The sequence below is a fragment of the Podarcis gaigeae genome (assembly GCF_964106915.1).
Source record: "Podarcis gaigeae genome assembly, chromosome: 11".
Lineage (NCBI taxonomy): Eukaryota > Metazoa > Chordata > Lepidosauria > Squamata > Lacertidae > Podarcis > Podarcis gaigeae.
The window spans coordinates 61,305,961-61,320,744 of NC_139687.1; the positions used below are offsets into that span (position 1 = coordinate 61,305,961).

General features: G+C 44.3%; 1 protein-coding gene across 7 annotated transcripts in view; it reads right to left on the reverse strand.

Moving 5' to 3' along the window:
- The window catches only part of KIAA1328, a 207,206-nt gene that overhangs the window by 69,376 nt on the left and 123,046 nt on the right, over positions 1–14,784 (reverse strand). The gene's annotated exons all lie outside the window — the stretch shown is intronic.

Consider the following 14,784-nt stretch of genomic DNA (forward strand, 5'->3'; position numbering starts at 1 on the left):
TCTAAGGGAAGCATTTTTGTTACCCCTCATCGCCAGGTGCATTTCTGACACTGTGCAACAGGCTGCTGTTAAGCTATCAAGATAGTTATGCCAATCTTTTGTTGAAAGAGTTATTAGGAAAGAATTTACTTAGAAGAATATGCAGAATTAAAACTTAAGTGAAAGATATCTGGCATTCAGACTCATTCCTTTTATTGCCCAATCTTTTACTGAAATCTCCATTACAAAAAAAAAAGTCTAAGATTAATCATTACAAAGCACCTAGATGGGACAGAGATTGCCGATATTAATACCCCAAGATAAATAAGGCAGATAACCACGTAAAAAGGTTAGTTGCCTATTTTCTTAGCAGGAGATAAAGTGCCATTGTTGCTCATGAATGATGTATGATGATGATTGCTGTATTTCAAGTGTGCCATACAAAAAAGAAAGGCAAGGGGGGGTGAGACAATGAGAAGGTAATAGTAACAACGCTGCATTGTTCTCGTTTAGCACAGAGCGATCGGCAGGAGTGAAGACGTGTGGCTTACAAGGAATCTCTTACGGCAACAGAGAACGAATCTCTGCCAAAGAGAAATCCACAGCTTACGTGATGGGTGCCTGCTTTCTGCCTGCTTTAAAATAATTATTGTAAGAGCAATACGCTGTCATTAATTGCTTTCACCTCCTATGCTAAGGATACTTCCAACCGAGGCCCAAGGGTGCAAGACACCCATTTTCAAAATGGCTTCTGAGGTGACACTGAGAACGATTTTCAACTTAGGTTATTGTTGTTTCTTACAAACTTTATTAAAAAATTTAAAAACAGTTATCAAACACAAAGGGTTGTCTTCCAAGATAAATGTTAAGTCTTGCATGCAAACATCCACACGGCATCAAAACAGACTTGGAGAATCTTTTATATTACAATTTTAGTTCGTATCCACAGGGTACACATCAAACTAAAGCATTAAAATAGTTTCCTCATAGTGGCTGCTGTAACGGAGGGGGGGAGAGATTAATAAACAATATAAATTGAGACCATATGGAGATAAAATCATATTTCTTGTAGGTGCTATATCCACACATATTGGGTCCCAGTTTCCGTAGTGGGAGGAGGTGCTTTTTCCCAATGGGAAGCAACTATTTGTGTCGCTGTTCACATAAGTAAGAAGATCAATTCTTTACGCTTGACATTTGGATTGATACCGTTTCCCATCAACAACAAGGCTAACATTGAATTGGGTACAAGATGACAGTGGGAAAAATCAAGCTCAGAAATCTTAAAAACAACACACTCCCACCACATATATGGGAAGGTGCCTTTAAGGGTGAGACAACACTTGAAAGATGCAGGGGCCAACTTATGTTTTAGGAAACAATCTCCTGCCTAAGAATTACTATACTCATTCCTCTTCAAATCAGATACTTGCCAGAGTATTGGCTACTCTGGGGGGGGGGGGGGGAGAAAACCTCTGCAGCGCTCTGGGCATTCATTTGTGTTGCCCATGACCTGGAAAGGCCTCCATACTTTAAGAGTCCTCTGACCCAAGGGCCTCAAAAAACAATAGGTGTTTGAAAGGTCCCAGAACCCAAGTTTTGGATTTGCTTAGCTCTTCTCATCCCATCCTAATGCTCACTTGCACCTCTCTCTTTGCACACACACCTGGATCCTCTCTATTTCACAGAAACCAGGAAAGAGACAGAGGTGTCTCTTTCATATAAAAGGATGTCACATAGAGGAGGGAGAAAGGTTGTTTTCTGCTGCTCCAGAGAAGCGGACACGGAGCAATGGATCCAAAGTACAAGAAAGAAGATTCCACCTAAACACTAGGAAGAACTTCCTGACAGTAAGAGCTGTTTGACAGTGGAATTTGCTGCCAAGGAGTGTGGTGGAGTCTCCTTCTTTGGAGGTCTTTAAGCAGAGGCTTGACAACCATATGTCAGGAGTGCTCTGATGGTGTTTCCTGCTTGACAGGGGGTTGGACTCGATGGCCCTTGTGGTCTCTTCCAACTCTATGATTCTATGATTTTATGATTCTATGATTCTACATACAAGGCTGGGGTGGGGGGCGAACCATGCAACTCCACAATTTCTTCATGCTGCAGATTTGAAAGATAGGGCAGCAGACACTTGCTTTTGCACAAGGTTTCAGATGTGGCATGAGTTTCTCCCGGGAGGCCTGTGCATGAAGCAAGAATGCCCCCTCTTCCAGACTTGTGGGACATCAGGACATCACAGGACAGGGGCCGGGGTCTCTCAGTGCAGCATCCCACTCTCCTCGTGGCAGCATGGCTAGCTTGGTGTGCTCCTTAAGGGCCGCTGGGTATGCTTCTTTGGTACTGTAGCTTGGGAATATTTCAGAAGACATGTCCCCCTTTCCAACCAGGAAGGCGGTATAAAGTTGGCTTTAAGCAAGCCAAGCCCTATGCGGATAGGAAAGTCCTGTACTTCTGTGATAGAGCATTTGCTTTTCATGCAAAGGCTCCAAGTTCAATCCCAAATGTCTCCAGGTAGGGTCACCGTTGAAAATCCAGAGAGGAGCTCTCTGCATAATACTGAACTAGGTGGACCGGTGCTATGACTCCATATAAAGGCAGTTTCCTACCGTATATACTCAAGTATAAGCCGACTTTTTCAGCACATTTTTAATGCTGAAAAAGCCCCGCTAAGCTTATACTCGAGTGAGGCGAGCGGCGGAGGGATGAGCAGCCTGAAGGGAGCCCTTTCTCACTGCTGGTCCCACCGCCGCTGCCCGCCTCTCGCAAGGGCAGGCACAGGAGCTGAGGTTGGGAGAGGCACTGCGCTGTGTCTCTCACAACCACGGCTCCTATGCCTGCTCTTGTGAGTGGCAGAGGCAGCGGCGGAGGGACGAGCAGCCCGAAAGCAGCCCAAAAGGGCTGCTTGTTCTTCCTCCGCCGCTGCCACCACCACCAGGTTTGTGATGTGGTGAACTGGCTTATCTTCGAGTCAATAGGTTTTCCCAGATTTTTATCCTAAAATTAGGTGCCTCGCCTTATATCCGGGTCGGCTTATACTCGAGTATATACGGTATGTTGCCTCGGGAGAGGCAAAACGAAAGGAGGGCTCCCTCACTGAGAGCACAATGATGCGCATGCAGCGATACCAACCTCAAGTGCCACATGGAAAACCAGACCGCTGATGTTTTGCCTTTCCTGTCAGCCATGGCACAGACCTCTCTCACACAACAAAAACATTCCCTTGACAGTGCTTGGTGCAGAAATTAGAATTCAGCGTGTTGCCGGCTTTATCAACATGCAACGACGACAGAAATAAATAAAAAAATAACGGAGCAGCTATGACTTCAATTTCACCTCCCCACCACTCCTGCCCTTTGTTTTACAGAGGGCTCGGCGGTGCAAGACCTAGATAAATATTTCAGAAACAATACTATTTGTGAGCAGATCAGGTTGCCGCCATTTCCCAGTGCATTTGGAGTTCACGCAAAAGAAGGGCAGGTGAACGGCGGGCTGCATCGCTAAGTCCGGGGGCCTGCGAGCGCCGAGCCGTCGGCTGGCTGATCGGGAATGCAAAATGCAACAGCTGCAAGCTAATCTTTGCCAAAGCCCCATCCCGAATAAATGGAGTGCATTCTCCCCAGCGCAATTAACTCACACACTCTGGCAGCTTTCTGCTAGAAGATCATCAAGGTAGATTACCTTCCAGCATATGAACTAAATACTTACAGGTGTTATATCATCCGTTATTACTTACAAACTTCTGCATTTAACAAGACATCCAGGCAAATGAATGATCTCATTTATGAATTATTTATTAGCGTTTCACAGCATGCTCCTGGCGTCATCCATGGCCTTTTCCAGGTCATATGACACCAATTAGAGCTGAATTTTAAATTATTCAATAATCTGAACTCTCTTGTCATTTAACATATAGATATCAATGCAGTAAACAAGTTAAGTCTAATGGGCCCCGGAGGTTTGCATCGCCCCCCCCCTTCCCTAACCTGCACCTCCCCACCCCAGTTCCCCTCCCGCCCATCAGCCGCAGAGGCTTTGCTCCGCCGTCGGAATAAGAAAAACAACAGAATGCAGCAAACACACACATTTGCAAGGTTTTAATATCAGTTATTTCGGCCTGCCTTAGGGATTTCATATCGCCACTTACAAGCACTGAATTTAAAATGTGTAAGTCTTTAGCTGCAAGCTTCTTCTTTAAAAAACAAAAACCCAAAAAGCATCTTAAAAGGGTATATCTGGGATAAATTGCACCAAAAGGTTTACCCAATTTAAAATGAAGCAAAAGAGTGATAGAAAGCACGGAGCGTTGTTTAAAAGCTAGACCCTTTCACCCCTGCTGGAGGGGGGGAAATGCCAACATTTCTTCTTTGAGAAACAATACAGGTTTGGGGGAAAATTATAGTCCTTGCTGTTGTGTACTCAAGGAGACAGGTGCACAACATGTCTTCAGTCATGAGCTGCAATATTTTAAATTCATGGACTTTCTCGTAAGGTGGAGGTGCTCAGACTGTCACAATCCGCTTTACCTGAAGCCAGAAAGCCACTAGGTTTGACATCCCCATCCACAGGCAAATAGCTCACAAGGTTTGGGCCGATGCACCATCCTCTCAAATACATAGACAAAGCTACCTTGGAGCAGATCAGACCATTAAGTCAGGGTAGGGTCTCCTCTAAACAGAAGCACCACATCTTTCTAGCAGAATTCTTTTCATTAAACTCAGGCTGCTTTCTTAAAATGGAGACACCAGGGATCCCACCTGCAAACACACATAATACTCATTCCGCATTTGTAAAAACTCAATCACCTGGTGTGGCAGCATCTGCACTTTGGAACTCCCTGCCTATTGAGAGCAAGCAAGCACCTTCATTAATAAATAAATAAACAACAACAACAACAACATCAACAACAACAACGACTTTTATTTGTATCCCATCCTCCCCGGCTGAAACCAGGCTCAGGGCGGCTAACGTTAAATATATAACCTTGGTATAAAATAAAACAATAATTAAATTGCCTCCTAAGTCAGGATCAATTTTTCATACTTGTTCTTATACAAAAAGAGAAGGGGAGTCAGAGTGAGCCCTGACCAAAGGCCTGGCGGAACAACTCAGTCTTGCAGGCCCTGCGGAAAGATGTCAAATCCTGCAGGGGCCTGATCTCTTGTGGCAGAGCGTTCCACCAGATCAGGGCCAAGGCCAAAAAGGCCCTGGATCGAGGCCAGCCTAATCTCCCTGAGGCCTGGGATCTCCAAGATGTTATTATTTGCAGACCATAAGGTCTTCCGTGGGGCATACCAGGAGAGGCGGTCCCATAGGTATGAGGGTCCTAGGCTGTATAGGGCTTTAAAAGTTAAAACCAGCACCTTAAACCTGCTCCTGTACTCCACTGGGTGCCAGTGCAGCTGGTATAGAACTGGATGAATGTGATCCTGTGGCGAAGACCCCATAAGGAGTCTCACCACGGCATTCTGCACCCACTGAGTGCTCATTGCATTCTTTCCAGTGCCAGCTTAAAAAAATTCCCCACTTTCACCCCAACTAGGAGGGACCTTGCTCCCTAGACACACCCCTTTGATACCCAACCAATCACAGCACTCGGCAAGAGATCGTCTCCTGGAGGTCCCATCCCATCTGTTTCAGACCAACAGGAAATGGGTCTTCTAGGTGGTGGCACCTCCCCACTTGCAACGCCCTCTTGTTGCATATCTGACAAGCCTTATCTCTACTGTCCTTTTGGAGCCTATGTAAAACCTTTTTTTTAAACAAGCCTTTTAAGAGGAGATGCTTGCCCCAGAGTGCATCCACATTGGATTTGGAGCTGTTAACCTGCTCACTGGTTTTGGGAAGTTTCGTGGAGAGTGATTCATTGACAAAGAGAGAGAGAGAACAAAAATTCATGAATTACAGTTTTCCTTTAGAGAGGAAAACCTATTTAGACAGGGGTGCTCAGAAAAGAGCAGAATAAGATTTTGGTAATATTTGCATATAATGGTTCATATTCCTCTTCACTGAGCCCCTTGCTTCGTTTTTCTCAGCCTGAACAGAACAGCTCAAAAACAACTGTTTGTGTGAATGTAGCTTAAGATGTAAGGAAGACAGAAGATCTGTCTGGGAGGGCAGAAGACAGGGAACAGCACCCAAACACCAGGGCTGACACTTTTGCCTTTACCATTTCATCTTGCTGATTTTGTCCGGTTTTCGCTGCTCCCCTCCAACTGATAAGCGCTATTTGCTTACCCTTCCCAATGTTATGTCATCTAATGGTTCCATCTGCTCCCTTCATCTCTCAGTGCACATTTTGGGCTCAGAACTTCCAATAAGCTGGATATTCTTTGGCATGTTCCTCTCCTGACCTCACAGCTACCTTTCTATTAAGTTCTGGTTGATATTTATTTGGGGCCTGGGAAGTGGGCGGTGAAGACAGAAATGGAATAAGCACAGGGAGTTTAAAGCTTGTTTGTATCTTCCATTAATAGTTCATCATCTCAACTAAACGGATTTGAGTGAGTTTCCTCCCGATTCTGAAATGCCTGCAAAGCTCCTCTAATGCTGAGCGCTACTGGCAAACTAATTTGCATTCATTCCTTCAAAGGGGGCAATTCCCCAACTACTACCGATGCCACAACCAACCCAGACTCCTTGGTTTTTAGTCATTCTGTGTTTTCCTTTTGATTGTTCAAAGCATTTTTCCAGAAGTTGTTTTGGTCTTTTATTCTTCACACGCCTGGTGCAGTGCATGGTTGCCCAGACAAGAGTTTGCCACAGCAAACCAGCTGGTCTCCAAGGCACACAGCAGCTATATCATTTTGTTGATACAAACGCACACAGCTGCTCTTCTGGAATTTGTGTTTCCTTCATTTTTCCTGCACATCAGAATGACTAGGATTGTCCCCCTTTTAGCATCTTCAAGGCATCATTTCCTTGGTCCACAGCAGCTGAGCTGTCAACTAGCTGCTAACAGCAATTAAACAAACTCACAATGGAATTAATGCAAGTTTCATACATCTTGGCCTCCGCATTTCCAGTTACCCCTCACTGTTACACTTCTGTACTTTCTTTAACATCATTTCCCAGATAGCAATTTCAGAACACATTTAAAAGCGTACCTACACACTTTTTTGCAACAGATCAGAGTGATGCTTCCTATGGTCTAAACAAGAAAAAAAGGTTGAGATCAGAGCAAAGATGTCTAGCTTTAAAGAAAGCAAGACTCAGAAAACATTATTTTCTCAACATATTTCACTTGAAAACAAAGGAAGGAGGGCAACCAAATCTAACTAGCAGTGTGCCGTTTCACAAGCGTCACACATTAGGGATCTGATCATGTAGCTGAATTTCTCCACACATTTTCCTCCTACACGTTCAAAGCTTAGTAACACTCCTGAGCTCTTTTGACAGAAATTAAAAAGTTTTTGTAACAGGTGGGAATCACACTTGGAGAAGTGGGTCAATGGAACAGAGCATTCGTTAACACTCCTATTCAGAGACTATCCCTGGCTGTAGACTCTTCACATTCCCTCTTCTTGCATTGGAGATGCTGGATTTAGAGCAGAGCTGAAGATATGGGGCAGCATATCCCTGTGCCAACAGAAGCTCAGAAATAGGGCCTCTTGGCTTCCAGAAACTCAAAAAGACTGGCAACCTCAAATTGTGTCCCGGAAACTGCAGCAATGCCCATCTAGGGTCAAAGAAGAGTTAACTACACCAAAAAGCACACTAGCAATGTCACAGATCATTCTATGTTACCACAGCACACCAACATTTGCAACTACGTTTAATAAATTTGGTTGATATGATGGAGCTGGTATTTAGTGCCTCTGTGATCTGAGAGTTTGTAGTACAGGCAATGGCCATTTCGCATGGTGGTTGTGTTCCTGGCCCCTGTGTATCACACCCTGCCCACCTTCTTCCCTTGTCCGGGTCCATAAGGACCCACGCCATAGCTGTCAACTTTTCCCTTTTCTTGCAAGGAATCCTATTCGGAATAAGGGAATATCCCTTTAAAAAGGGGAAACGTTGACAGCTATGACCCACGCGCCAGCAATCACGCATCATTTGGACGTGCTAAAATGGTTGCCACCTACAGATATTACTTCTAATAGATATTACTGCTGGAAGATAAAGAACCCTTTCGAAAAAGCATCGTTCCTTCTTTCTGGATTGAAGTGTAACGGCATTACGTTAGTGCGCATGCAAGCCTGAACAGCACTCCACTGCTGAGACTTAAGGAGTTAGCTACTGATACTTGGAAAAAGAGATGCAAACACACCTCAAGTTAGTGTCCATTTCCCAGTTCCGTTCTCAGTGGCAGATGGCAAGCACTGAAAGAATGCTGTCAAAAAGATAACTGAACTTGCTCAAATGCGAGGCATCCCCTGCAGACCCTTTTTGGCTATAGATCTAGCATGTCTTTGCTGAAAAAGAATCAGAGTCAGAAGCTGTGCCAAAAAGACCAAAGGCTTTTAAAAAGCATCACCATATGCAAGAGAGATTGTTTTAGCGAAACAGGTAAATGAGGAAGGATATTTCCATAACAGAGGCATCCCGCAAAGCTGAAGAATTCCCCTGCTCTCTAGCAAAGGTGGCCCCAAGTGAGTAGACTCAAGCAGGGCAATGTCCTTGCAGAAGAGCATTTGGATTTTGCTAATGATCCAGGTCCCTGGGTGATAATTCATAAAAAAATATAAGAGCAAGCAGCAATTTTCATGTGGCTGCCCTTTTGATCCTACATTTGTAGGGAGCATTCCTGAGGCTAGCTAGCGGCGCCCCCGTGGCTCTGGTGGGATGACCTCTAGTCTGCCCCTCAAACGACAATCATGCCAAGGAATGACAACAAGGACTGCAGAGAGGTCGACCTGTCAGTGTGGTGCTTGAAAGGCAGCCTGGCTCATCGTGATCATGACCTGACAAAAAAGTTACACAGAAGTTTCAGCTTTTGAAAAAGGTGAGTGTGTCTCTTTTCTGATGCATTCTCATGATGGTCAATAATATCAAGCAGGCCCAAGAATCCAGGGGACATATAAGCAACATGCAACAACTCCACAGTTTATGCCAGCCTATTTGCTGCATTGTGTTCAGGATTTGCGCATAAAAGCGGGAACAAATTTTTGAGATTTAAAAGGGGGTCCCCAGTTGCTTCCCCAACGCGGGAAGCTCAAAGCCTAAACCCACAGGCCCCATTTGGGGCAGGGAGAGGTTCATCTACACTCAGATACGTTAGCAGTTTTTTAAAAACACACATGATTTTTAGAGAAATATTTGATGTGGCTCCTATTTATATTTTATAGCAGTCAACAGTTAAGGTGCTCCTGAGAAATAATAGCACCCCTCCTAAAAATGAAGAGGGAGTTAGCCAAGCCTACCTAGGAAGAAGGGTCCCATGGACTGCAAGAAGATCAAACCTATCCATTCTTCAGGAAATCAGCCCTGAGTGCTCGCTGGAAGGACAGATCGTGAAGCTGAGGCTCCAAGACTTTGGCCACCTCATGAGAAGAGAAGACTCCCTGGAAAAGACCCTGATGTTGGGAAAGATGGAGGGCACAAGGAGAAGGGGACGACAGAGGACGAGATGGTTGGACAGTGTTCTCGAAGCTACCAACATGAGTTTGACCAAACTGCGGGAGGCAGTGGAAGACAGGAGTGCCTGGTGTGCTCTGGTCCAGGGGGTCACAAAGAGTCGGACACGACTAAGCGACTAAACAAACAAAAAACCTAGGAAGATAGTTCCCTAGAGAAGACTTTTGGGTAAAGAACCACTGATTTCAATTTAGGTGCAAGGCAAGTGACAGAGAACATAGAGGCGTCCCTTGGATAAGCAGAACCTAAGCTAGCCTTCCCCAACCTGGTGCCCTCCAGATGTTTTCGACTGCAGCTCCCTTCAGTTGCAGACACCATGGCTAATGGTGATGGGAGTTATATTCTAAAGCATCTGGAGAGCACATAGATTGAGCTTGAGAAATTACAAATAAAACCAGTGATTTTGTGGGGTAGGGAAGATGGGTTGACTTCAGTTAGTGCTAGGTCTGCAATCTCACAGCAACAGTCTAGAACATTTGTCGTTTCCAAATCCTCTTCAGAAGCAGCTCCATGGATAATACACCGCTGAAGTTCAACCCAGAGGTTGTTGCAGATCACAGTAGTCAGATCTCTGCTGCCAGGAAAGTACTCCACTGGTTTGTCACGTGTAGTTGGGAAAAGGCACTTCCAGCCCCAGGTGGCACCCAAGAATCAAGCAGTCTACAAGTACCTCCAGATCTGCAGAGATGATGTTCCAGAGAAAAGCAGCCTCTCATCAACTCATGGACCACATTTTTCCAATCCTGGTCCCCTTCAGGTGTTGTTGGACTCCATTTCCCATCATGCCTAACCATTGGTCAGGTTGTTAAGGGTGTCACCAGACCTGCTAGTGCATCTATATACACACGCTCACATGAATCTTGTACTATTTTGAGGATCTATACGGGAAACGATTCCATGCCACAGATGTAATTGCAATGGACACAATTACTCTGTAATTAGATTTAAGAGCCTTTGAAAACAAATTATACAGGACATGCCAAATGTTTGCCCATTTCATTTTTGGGCCAAAAACTGAGGTATCCAAAGGCCAAAAAAATTCCTACATAATCCCTTAATATTCCGGGCTTTTGACCCCACCATTTCCTCATTCTCTGCCGCTGCTACTTCAGCACCATTTCCCCCTTCAAACTTCTGTGCCTTTTTCTTTCTTGTTTAATCACATAGAGGGCTCCGGCCAACTGGAATGAGATACCATAATGGCACTTAGGAGTGCATCAGATTTTGCTACATGGCAGTGTTACTCAGGCAAACAAAGCCAACCGAGAGGAAGGGCAATACCTCAGTCGTATCTGTGATCCTGGAAAACAGGGTTACCAATTGCTTTCACTCTGCATGGGCTAAAACACACGCCCACTTTCAAGACAATCCATATCACCAAAGGATCGCCAGAAGGATCATCTTCAAAAAGTTGTTTGAGAAGTGTCCTCCCCCAAGTGCTTGATCCTCACTTTAGATTTGGGGGGGGGGTGCTTTTGTCACATTCACTTGATGGGTAATTATGGGTCTGGAACTTTGGTATTATTTTTTTTGCCAAATTTCTCCAAGCTGAACTTCAAACTGAGCTCTGACAAGCCTTAGTGACTGGAGAGTCAACTAATTAATATCACTCTGGGATATTTAAAGCCCTTTGAGCTATTTAATAATTTTAATATATAAACTGATCAGTGAGCAAAGCTACAGTCTTGAAAAGGATGGCTTTAAAATTAGACACAAAAACGTTAAAAAGAACAGCAAAAGAAGCCTTTGGTGTGAAGCAGTTATTTCATCATAAAATGCCATCAGAATACAGCAGCTTTTTTTCTTAATGTCTTGTGCTCACTCCCTTCTGAGGAAGGAACAGCTAGTTGTGTGATGGCCACACTCACACTCAACCTCAGGCTGTAGCCAAGATACGGCAAAGACATCCAATCTTCTCAATCAGTTTCTACTCTGTGATGCTTGATAAGATTAATAGTTTCCTGCCGCTGTGGCATTTCCTAGAGTAATGTGAACTTGCAAATTTATAAGAAGGATGAGTACAACATGAAGCTCTCTTGGAAAAGGGCAGGCACTAAGTGACACTCACTTGGGATAATTCTTTGAATCCGTCACAAGCATCAGCAAGTGAGTGGCTCTGTTTTTGGCTTTGCCTGTGTCAAAAGCATATCCAGGTGAATGGTTATTCCATAATTCGATTGCCTAATGCTAACCCTCCTTCAGGAGACACCTGAATTAATGAGTGCAGATTGAGGGGGTGGGGGAAGAGAAGATAAATCTCAATGGGGACTGGTTTTCTTATTTTGTATGCTGTACGCCACCTTGATATGCTTTATTAAAGTGAGTGTTATAAATATTTAAATAAATAAAATAGCTAAATATTAAGCTAAGGAAGCTTTCAAAAGTTCAGTGAGGGAGGAGTGACAAAATTTAACCAGATTCTCTAAAGATGGTCTGTGCTGCTGGGCAGAGAGACTCAAAGTGAATAGATCCCATATAGCACTTCTGGGCTCCACCAAAACAGTAGCCAGCAGCTAGTCCAGAAATTTTTATCAGAAACCACACAGAGATATGTTGCTCTAGTAAGCGGTACAGTCGTACCTTGGATCCCGAACGCCCTAAAACCCGGGCGTTTTGGCTCCCGAAGGCTGCAAACCCAGAAGTGATTGTTCCGGTTTGCAAACGTTCTTTTAGAACCCGAAAGTCGGATGGGGTTTCCACAACTTCTGATTGGCTGCAGGAGTTTCCTGCAGCCAATCAGAAGCCGTGATTTGATTTCAGAATGTTTTGGAAGTCAAATGGACTTCCAGAACGGATTCTGTTCGACTTCCAAGGTACAACTGTATCAAAATTTTGTTAAATAAATTAAACTACAAAATAAGCTGTGCACATGGAAGGGGGAAAAGAAAATATTAAGCAGGCGTAGTTGGAAACCTGGCTGGCTATAAAGAAAAAGTCTGCAGTACAATGGGACAACCATTAAGATACAAAGTCAGAAGGCCTGGCTTGGTGGTGTCTTTAGAACCACAACTCTTTTAATAAAGATCTACCCAGGAGCCAACAGCAAGGTCAACCAACAATTTACCTAAAAAACACAAGACCCTGCAAGCTGTTGTTCACACCTGGGAAGCCAGCTATGCAAATAGCTTTTTCCTTCCATTCAGCACACAGCAGACAAATGACTATGGTACAATGTGGGCTACTTATCTTCCCAGGACTCCAATTGCAGGCAAGGAGGAATCCTGCACAGTGCCTTTAAACAATAAGGCATCAGAAGAATACAGGCTCTAACAAAAAATAAAAATAAAAAGTGGACCTCTAGATCTAGAAGGAACATAGTGATATATTTTAACGGGCCTCTTTGTGGCATTGCCGCTGCAGTCCTTTTACACACACTGTCGCTGCACTATTTAAAACAGGCAGTCCTAAGATATCTTAACCATAATGATGGTTTCCTGGCAATAACTCACCACGAAAAATCACTTGCGGTCATGGTGAACACTACAATGAAGCAATCAACTCAACTCGCAGTGCAGCAGTGGAACCAAGAGAAGCAAAATTCCACTGCAAGGGCTATCACGAAATGGACTGAAGATAAAACTGCCAACGCCACAGTGGCATTCTATAAAATCTATGATGTGGCTGCCTTTGGAATACTGGGGAGAGTTCTGGCCACAAGTTCTCAAGAAGGGAGGGGGGAAAACGACCACAGAGCTGGAAAAGGTTTAGGAAAGGAAAATCAAAATAATCAAGGAGTTGAAGCATCTAGGCAGCCTTTCTCAACCTGTGGGCCCCCAGATGTTGTTGGACTACAACTCCCATCACCCCTAGCTAGCAAGGCCAGAGCTCAGGGATGATGGGAGTTGTAGTCCAACAACATCTGGAGACCCACAGGTTGAGAACCACTGATCTAGAGGGTGTGCGACAGCATCTGTTCTGAGTTCAGGGAAAATAAAGGCAGGGGAAAGGCGAAAGGAGTGGGGAAAGTGATGAGAGATAAGTACTTGCATACTTATATCATCAATGGTACTAGAAATCAAAGTCATCCAATTGCACTGATGGGCAGTAAATATATGACCAGCAAAAGGAAGTGGTACTCCACAAGACATAGTTAATGTATAGAGTGAATTATTAGGAAAAGTGGAAAGGGCTTTAGAAGGAGATCAGACTAACTCGCAGAACTAGGTCTACAGCTCGCTATTGACTACTGCCAGCTAAGCACAATTTCCTGGTTCAGAGGCAGAGTGTCACTATGTACCCATTGCTGGAGAGAGGAGGCAAGAGTACAATTATTTAGAGGTTGTTGCAATGCGTTGCACATGGGGCTTCCCTTGAAGGCAGTACACCAATTTCAGCAGCTGCAGAATTCAGTAGTGAGGTTACTAACAAGGTTCCAGACATTCAGAACAAATCATGTAGGTCCTTGTTCGTTTTCACTTCTGCCAGTCTTTATCCAGACCAAGTCAAGGTAATAATCTATGAGTCCTTCTGTGCCTTGGAACCCAGTACTCAAAGTCCACCTTTTCCCATATGAGTCTATTCAGGCTTTGAGTTCATCTCTGAAGACCCTCTTCGGTTCCCTTCTCCTCCACCAGAAGTGAAGAGCAACACCCACTCCTGGCTGTCTCCAGGGAACTCTAACCAGAGAAGGTCTCCTGGCGCCTTCTGTGAAGAATTCAGCAGTTCTTCAGAAAACTTTGGCAGTTTTATTAAGCAGTGACAGTTTTAAGGGTGTGAAAGTTAACATCCTCCCCCTGCTTGGATTGCTAGGCCTGATGGGGAAGTTTATTTCCTACAGCTTGGTATAATGGGGGCGGCTAATTTATGCTCTTATATAATTGCGTTCATTGATTTTTAATTGCAGCTTCTATCCTGTATATTGGGGAAACAGGCACCACTCCTCCACTAATCCCTTTGCTCACCAACCCAACCTACTGCCTCACTACCTCACCAAACCCCACAATCCACTAACCCCTTAGATCTTCCCCCTTTCCACCTCATGCCATTGATGAAGGCAAGCGGGATGAAGAGTCAGCCCGGAAGCAGCAACTCTGCAAGAAGGAGGCCAGAACTGGTGGCTGGTCTACCACTATTGCCTTAACATGGCTCACTCTTAATAATAATAATAGTAATAATAATAATAATAATAATAATAATAATAATAATAATAATAATAATTTATTATTTATACCCCACCCATCTGGCTGAGTTTCCCCAGCCACTCTGGGCGGCTTCCAATCAAGTGTTAAA